At 42.1% G+C, this 6,825-nt stretch overlaps 1 protein-coding gene across 7 annotated transcripts in view; it reads left to right on the top strand.

The window, feature by feature from the left end:
• The window catches only part of mcf2la (mcf.2 cell line derived transforming sequence-like a), a 65,297-nt gene that overhangs the window by 20,667 nt on the left and 37,805 nt on the right, over nt 1-6,825 (top strand). The gene's annotated exons all lie outside the window — the stretch shown is intronic.

Raw genomic sequence — 6,825 nt, forward strand, 5'->3', positions numbered from 1 at the left:
AAATTTCACACCTTCATGTTGTTCGGTTCACTTTCACACTGCACTTTTTAGACACACTTTTCAATAAGCTCCTGCACCTCCTCACTACTCCACATCTGCCCACGAGACATTTTTCAACTTTTTCTTTTTTTACCCCTGATTCCCGCTGTTGGCTTTTTTTTTCCTACCCAAAATGCACTACGCTCTATGTCACGTCCTCTCTTTGGTTCACTTCCTCTCTTTGGTTCACTTCCTCTCTTTGGTTCGCTGGATAGTAGGGATGTAACGATACCAGAAACTCACGATACGATATTATCACGATAAAGAGTCCACGATATGATATATATCACGATATTTATACAAGGGGAAAAAAAGAGAAAATTTATTGTTAAAAATAGCTATTTTATTCAAAAATAGTGCATGTACACTGTACAGCATGTTATTTTTAACTTGGAAGCGTATCATAAACAAATCAACACACAGTTGAACATGTGCTTTCATTTCCCCCCTATTACTGCTAGGCAGGCAGACATTAAAGTGCCATAACAAAGTCATGTCAATTAAAACTATAGTGACAGAATATGAAAATGGAAACATTCAGTATTTTTTAACCTACTCTGAACAAAAGTAGTGTAGTACTATTACTAGAAAGTCATCTGAATGACATCAAATTATGAGGATAGAGTAGTCTTAATATTCATCAAATATACAGAACTTAGAACAATCAGACCCTGCAACAACAACAAAATTAACAAATTAGAAATAATGTAAACTCAATAACACACAATCCCTCACTCACAGATACACAGAGAGACAGAGAGAGAGAGAGAGAGAGAGAGAGAGAGAGAGAGAGAGAGAGAGGGAGAGGGAGAGGTGGGTAGAGATGTGTGTAAAAGAAAACCAAAATAAATAAAGCCCAGCCATTTCCCTGGAAGTCATAGAAAAACTCAAAAACACACATTCACTCAGTTTGTTCACGCCAGGTTGACAATCTTGACATCAAGCAGACCCTAACGCTTTCTCAGAACAGGAGATGAGGAGAGGAAAGCTGTGCTCCTGCGCTTTCATGTGATATGCGTGGCATTTCTGTGCGACCCTGCATTCGCGAGTAATCCATCCAAAAGTGATGTGTGTGCAAAGCTGTATGAAAGCTCTGTTATACATTATTTTAGCGTAACTTTATCATTTTTTTTCGCTGTGAAAACATTGGACTACCGACAAGTGCTTGGTCTTGTCGGAAAGCCACGATTCCGCTGTTTGACGTGATATGCGTGGCTTCTCGCTATGACGAACGGTCCGGTCACGCACGGGCAGAGTCGGAGGCTGAGAGGCTGAGCTGCACGAGTCTGCTCTCACCTGCGCGCAGTTGCATGCAAAGGATTATGGGGAATGTAGTCGCACAGTCATATTACCGGCTCTGTAGGAGAACGCAGCTATATAACTACCGTGGCATTCCCACGACGGTATCGAGAATTTATTTTATCGCAACACCACGAAATTCGACATATCGTTACATTCCTACTGGATAGTCTGTTTTCATTTACTGTAAGCGAACCGCACCAGGGTTCACTTGCAAGTGAACCACGACCCACAGTTTTCAACTATCGGTGGAAGCGGACCAGGGTTCGTTTAAAGCGGACCAAATAGCGCCAGTGTGAATGCGTCCTTAAATTATCAGAGAACAAAGGTGAGCACACATTAGCAGGTGCTAGGCTCGCAGCCCATCTCTGACATGCCAAACAGTGACAGAGAAACACTGACTTGTAACGTGAAACTGCTTCATTCAGTATTTTTACCAGCTTTATTCACCTGGTGTGTTTGTTTTGGAGCAGATGAAACCTCTGTGGATTTTCTTTTATGCCGATATGCCGATATTTAACAACTCATTTGAACAACAACCAGTAACGATATCAATGTATCAACTTTTTCCCACACCTAATTTTAGTGATCATCAAGTCTTTTCTGTAGTGGAGATGGAGATGGAGACATGAAATACATTCATTCATTGTGCAAAATAAGAAACAGCATGTTGACCGATTCTGATAGTTCATTTTAAAGCAGATATCGGCCGATACCTAAGACGTGCCGATGTTTATCGTACATGCCTAATGAACACTGAAGGAATCCTAAGCAAGAGAAGTTTCAGCTGCTCGATATCTGCAATCCTCACTTCTAGATGCCACTAAATCCCCCTAAATCTTACACTCTCAACACAATGTGAAAAGCTAACTATAAAGATTGATTTCTTTCCGCACATTTGCGTGTAAAACCAAAGGTCTACTTGTAAAGAAAAGTGCAGAACTGTGCAGGTGATGTTAAAGAATCCTATAAGTGTGAAGGTGTTAAGCTTCACACATGGAGGTACCATCGGCTGGTTCTCAGCCACTAGTTCATCCATTACAGTCGAGGAAGGTTCAGCTTGCTGGATAATATATTGTGTTATCATACTGTTTATATTCTCGCTTACTTGACCCTTTATGATGGAGCTTTCACCAGAGAGCAATGAGTCTGTGTTTCAACTGTAAAATGTTCCTCATGGTACATATTTTGGTCGCAGTATTCAAGGGACCTTAAACAATGCGTCATCCTCTTTTCAGCTTTTAGTTGTAAAGATGTACTGGTCTAAGTGTTGGACAGAGAGACAAAACCACACGTCGTAGTGCACAAACACTGAAGTCATCACCACAAATCTCTTGTCACAAGCAGTTTATAAATGGACGTTAAAAGCAGGTTATAAATGGCTGTAAGTATGACGGAGCTAAATGAGTAACCTGACTTTGTTATCCACATTGATTTCGTCTCACTTCCCAAACATGCCTCCTTCTGCTGAAGGCATTACTATCCATCAGACGCTTACATAAGCCAATCTACAGCATAGTGCTCCTGAGGCTCTGACTGTGTGTAGAGTTGTATGTTAACGTGATGTTCGTCCATCCTCCTCGGTACAGTACACAGCAGAGCACGCTGACAGCATGCTAATCACATTGGTCCCAATAACGCAGTGTGTTTCCTCCTGTCAGTTGGAGGCAGTGCCGGGACAAAACCCTTTACAGAGTTTGAATGTCAACATCTCCTCCCACTTATTTCCACTCTGGGTCGTGTGTGTTCATTGACTCCATCCTGTTTATTCAGTTTTCAGCCACTCTGATGTGCAATGATGGCAAACACGGTGTTGATAATAATCCACAGAGATCTTGTCGTGCTTTTTTTGGCACTCTGCAGGCTTGTTCAGGTGTGTTTTGTTTTGTGTTGCTGTGCAAAGAGAGTGTTTGCTCTACTGACAGATGGTCTGAGGTTATCTTATGAGCCTGTGCAGCCTGCTCACACACACTTCGTTCCAAGGTATCAGCCTATCCTATCGCGGCTTTTTGCCAAATCAAGATTACAAGTTGACAAGTCTCAGCTAAGCTCCTATAATGCAACCTGGGATGTGGATCCATGTGTGTGTGTCCCAGAAGAACAGGAAGCATTTATGTTACTTTAAATTGATCTGTTTTTATAGGATCAAGCAGCAGTGTATCAACACAACAACCAATAACTCAATAGATTAAGTGGACATGATGAATCTTTAATGATCCCTGAGGGGGGATAGGATGATGGTACAACAAATCAAACAGATTGATTTTTCAAGAGGCATCTTATTTATCTGACTAATACACAGCTCCATGTAGCTCCATTGACTTCTCGCTGGAGCTTGGAGTCCATTTTGTGCTTTTCGAAAGTTAGCGGATTTGCGAGAGACGAACAACCTTTCAAGCAATTCTCAAGTTACCTCAGTTGGTGCGCACTCCTGTGATCTTGATTGTTTGAGGTATCGATTGTTTTCTCCACCCCTAAATATCACCGCAAGTTTTTCATCTTGGCTCATGCAAATAGAGAAGTTTAGTGACGTGAAAATTGTCAACAAATTATTAAATAGCAGCTCTCTGTTTAGCACCAAACAGGAAGCAGCAAACCAGGTAGACCGTAGACTCTGAGGAGGCGCCACAGGCGGTACGTTCTCATGACATTCGAGGAAGTTGGTTCTTTGGGTCAGTCCGACTAAAACCGGACATTTGAAATACATGTAAACATGTTAGTCCGACTGAAATTGTACTCAATTAAATTTCTCAAAGTTGGACTAATGCACCTAGACAATGCGATTGTGAGTCGAATTACTCCTGCATGTATACAGTCAATCGGACCCGAACTCGCCGATGCGTTCTGCGCATACTCCACAGTTTCTACCCCGAGCTCTGACCTTGAAGTTGAATAGCATTAAATGCGTAACAGAAGAAGAAGCCGATAACAACATGGCGAAATCTACATCCAGAGCCGTGCATTTTTGGACGGACGAAATGTACAGGGCTGTAAAGTCGTCCATCATGGTCTAAGCTAAGTCGTTCGTCGATGGTTTGGTCTGTGACGAAATAGGTCAACCAGAAAAAGTCCAATACTCGTAGCGGAGTTGCACGTACTTTGGTCAATAAATCGATTCCCTTCTGATGCTTTTTCAGGTGTGAGTCGAATTACTCCTGCATGTATACAGTCAATCAGACCGACCCGCGCATTCTGCGCATGCTCCACAGTGTCCGCCCCAGGGTTTGACAGAAGAAGAAGTCAGTAACAACATGGCGAAATCTACATCCAGAGCCGTGACTTTTTTGACAGACGAAATGCATAGCTGTAATATTGTCCAGCATGGTCTAAGCTAAGTCGTTCGTTGATGCTTTGGTCTGTGATGAAATAGGTCATTCAGAAAAGGTCCAATACTAACAAGCTGTAGGGGGGCATATCGCCACTTATCGGAGCGGAGGCGGACATACTTTGGCATGTAAGGAATTGTTGTCATATTTCTTAAAGGGGCTTTTGCATAATATTTTCCACCAGAAGCAGGATGGGAAAAAAATCATAAAAGGAAACCAGTTGTAGTCTTGCAAATAGTGAGATCTCCAGTCTTTGCAATCGACTGAGGATTGTGTGACTGAAAACTCATGTTGTCTTCTTAGATGTTAGAGGGTAGTCTTTTTAATATGTTGAAATGAACTAAAATGAACCCTTTGAAGTGTTGGGTCATACCCTGGAGCAGTGATCTTCTTTTCATCCTGCCCTACATGTAAGCTTTGAAGAGACAGATCACTTTCTGTTGAGGATTGTTGACCTTTGATCATGACCTACTCTACGTCAGCACAGATACACTTCAATGCCAACTGATTGGGATCACATTTCTGTGCTGTAAGATCAGACCAGTTCACTCTGCTCCATGAATACTGAGGTGGTTTTGTCAAAAGCATTTTGTGATAAGTCCTACTACCCTCAAAACATCCTGAAGTGAATCCAGAACACCCTCGGTGACCTTAAAAGGCTATTATAGAAGATAAGTCTTGCTTCCAGTGCATGATGTCATTGTGTAAAAGAGTAGTGTCAGGTTTTTCCTACAGCTGCAAGTTTCTTTTAGGGCAAGTAAAAACACAGACCTCCTGGATTCTTTACTTATTCGCTGCCCTCCTCTTATTCTCTCTGTCAGTCTCCTTCTCCTTCCCCCTCTCTGTCTTCCTCAGTTTTCATGTTTTTCTTTGTTCTGTGTAGTGTAATGACTGGTAGCTATGGCCAGAGGCAGCTAAAAAAAGGCTGATGCTGTTTATATCCGCTGGTTTTACTCTCAGCTGAGCTTTTACAGTCTGTTTTTTTACTCTAATGGTGGAGAGAGAGGAAGGGAGGAGGACCTGGATTGAAACCCGCAAGATTGCGAGTACATGCTTTGTAGTTTTAGTGAGTTGCACCACAGATGCTTCACTAACTCACAGTGTTTAGGAGGTACTTGATTCATAAATTTTCCTGAGACTACATCTGTTGCATGCACTCAACCCAACTGGCAGAAAGACGTTGGCATTGTACATTTCTGCAAACCACAGATTCGTTACATTTGTACGATATATTATGTAGCGGAAACATTGAAACTTGGTTTTAACAACGCTGTGGTTCGGTTCAGGCTCCAAAACCACTTAGTCATGGTTATGAAAGGATCATGTCTGGGGGGTACTATCCTCGCTGAAACACAGCACTATACTGGCAGGAAATGCAGCAATGTCTTGGTAAAAAAAACTTGCTTTTCGTGACTCTATCCTCAGTGGAAAAACAGCAACAGGTTGCCAGGAAGCACTCACGTTAGCTGGCTAAAAAAATGCTGGAAACGCAGCAATGACTTGTTAAAAAACAACCGGTTTTGTTCTTTGTTGGTCTTGAACAGTGGTCTGCAGCTTGGCAGGTGTCTCGCCCAGGTCATATCATCCACCATTCCCTACACTTTAAAAAAGTTGAAATGATATGCATGAAATGTACAAATGTATACGTGTTTGCAGAAATGTCCAAGGTCAATTCTTTCGGCAGCCGGGCTGGGCAGGTGGAGGCTTGGTGCCACTTTAACACGGAACTTGGTGACCTTCTCTTTGCAGAAAGGATTGTTTGCACATTTTAAAGATAACTTAAAGCAAGTCTGACCTTCTGAAATCCAGTAGAAACTACTCCTAACCAAAAAATAGTCTGACCCACAAGTTAGAATTTGTCATTTTTACCCTTTGAAGCCTGAGCAAAGTGGTTTGACTTCTTTTAAAAACATGGGAAGAAGGCAGTGAGCAATGAAAAAGAAATTACCCCCAAAAAAAGAGCAATAATTGGTAATCGTTGAAAACAGTGACATCAGTGGTCAAATTCTAGATTGCAGGGCTCACTCGCTCACCCCTCCCGTCGGGTAAATGACGGTGGCCTCGTAGGGACAAAAAGCCTTGCGCAGACACGAGTTTTTCAGGAGTAGGTCTATCTAGCAATGAGGTGAATATTTATTTAGAAATCTAAACCATGTTACGA

This window comes from Epinephelus moara, chromosome 15 (genome assembly GCF_006386435.1).
Source record: "Epinephelus moara isolate mb chromosome 15, YSFRI_EMoa_1.0, whole genome shotgun sequence".
NCBI classification, from domain to species: domain Eukaryota; kingdom Metazoa; phylum Chordata; class Actinopteri; order Perciformes; family Serranidae; genus Epinephelus; species Epinephelus moara.